Raw genomic sequence first — 1764 nt, forward strand, 5'->3', positions numbered from 1 at the left:
ATGTAAAGATTATATCATGCTTTGTGTGGTTTTGAATAAAATGAACTGAACTGAAATTCCTTGCGATCATATCATATGAACCGATATTGTTTTAAAAGATATTTAAGAGGAGACAATAGTTGACGTATTTTAAAAGCCGGTGTGACCGTGGAATTTTTTGAATTATTTACAACGAAAATCTTTGTTCACATGTTATCAACGTGTCATAAATTTCTTGTGTATTGGTTAAAAGTCATTGATTTGGATTGTTTATTGAGTTTATACATTTGTCAGGAAAAAAGGTGGCTCTATGAACAAAATATAAAATCATTCTCAATGATATATAAATGTATGTATATCATAATAACGAGTTATAAGTTTACTTTCTTTTGGCAAACGACGCTGGATATACTCCATTATGTTATATTTTCACACATACAAGGAAGGACTACCACCATCTACGTTCAAACATGATTTTGTTGTCTACCAGATAACCTGTTGCCTTTGGAATCGGCTTGTGTCAGTTTGGCGGAGTGACCAAGCGACGAGAAGGCCCACTCGATCTTCTCCTTTGAACAACCGGTACCTACCCCATCTACGTTAAAACATGATTTTGTTGACTCCCAGATAACCTGTTGCCTTTGAAATGCTTTACAGGAATTATTATATTTCTCTATTTTAAGATATCATTTAATGAAGTGAATTATGATTAGGATGGGTAAATGCGCATTCAGGATATTTTCGTGACAAACGAAAATATTTCAGTCAATTCGTGAGATTCGACTTCAAACTTGGTTGAAAAGTAAGAGTTTGTAAAAGAGAGAAACAGAAGAGATAGAGAGAGATATGCTAGGAGTCCACTGGGCCGGCGCCAGTTGGCGCCAGTTTGCACCAATGCAATTTACTGTGGCGCCTAGTGTCGTCAATAAGGTGCCTAGTGGCGTGTAGTAGATCAAACTGCCTCCCAACTGGCTCGTGGTGGCGCGTAACGGCACCAAATTTGAATGTGGCGGCAAGAAAATTTCAAAATGTTTGAAATTTTCGTCGCGCCACTTGCATCGAGCAATCAGCGCCAAGTGTCCGCCAAGTGGCACCAAATGGCGAGAACATATCGCCCTTTGGCGCAAACAATCCGCCTATTGGAATCCACTGGAATGTAATGGCGCGCGCCAAGTTGCGCCAATGAGATTTCGCGCCACATGGCGCCACTTGGCGCCAAGGGGGCACCTTGTTTGCGCCACTACGCGAGCCAAACGGCACCCGATTGGTGACTACTTCGCGCCAAATGCCACCTGATTGCCCGCCATTCGGCGCCACTTGTCGCCTATAACAGCAGGGCGGCATCGCAGGACTTTCTCACAGTGATGGCGGCAGTTCCCCAAGCTCTAGGGATGAGGTTGTGCTGGGCATCCTCCTGGTCCAACATGCGGACGTCCAGTGCCTGATAGTGCTTCCTGATGAGGTTGTGCAGCATGACGGCAGCTTCAATGAGCAGGCGGACTGTGTCTGGTTCCTGTCTCATCTGGCCAAGGAAGCACTGGAACCGCAGAGCCAGAATACCAAAGGCATTTTCAACCACACGCCTTGCCCTGGACAGCCTGTAGTTGAAGATCTTCTGCTGTTGGTCCATGTTACGACGGCCATAGGGCTTCATCACGTACGTCCTCATGGCGAAGGCATCGTCTCCCACGAAGAAGTACGGCATAGGGTGCTCTTCATCATCATGGGGAAGAGGAGCTGGATGTGGGATGCCTAAAGTGCCAGCTTCAATGCACTCCTTCAGTT

This window comes from Strongylocentrotus purpuratus, unplaced genomic scaffold (assembly GCF_000002235.5).
Source record: "Strongylocentrotus purpuratus isolate Spur 01 unplaced genomic scaffold, Spur_5.0 spur5_scaffold_16, whole genome shotgun sequence".
NCBI lineage: Eukaryota > Metazoa > Echinodermata > Echinoidea > Camarodonta > Strongylocentrotidae > Strongylocentrotus > Strongylocentrotus purpuratus.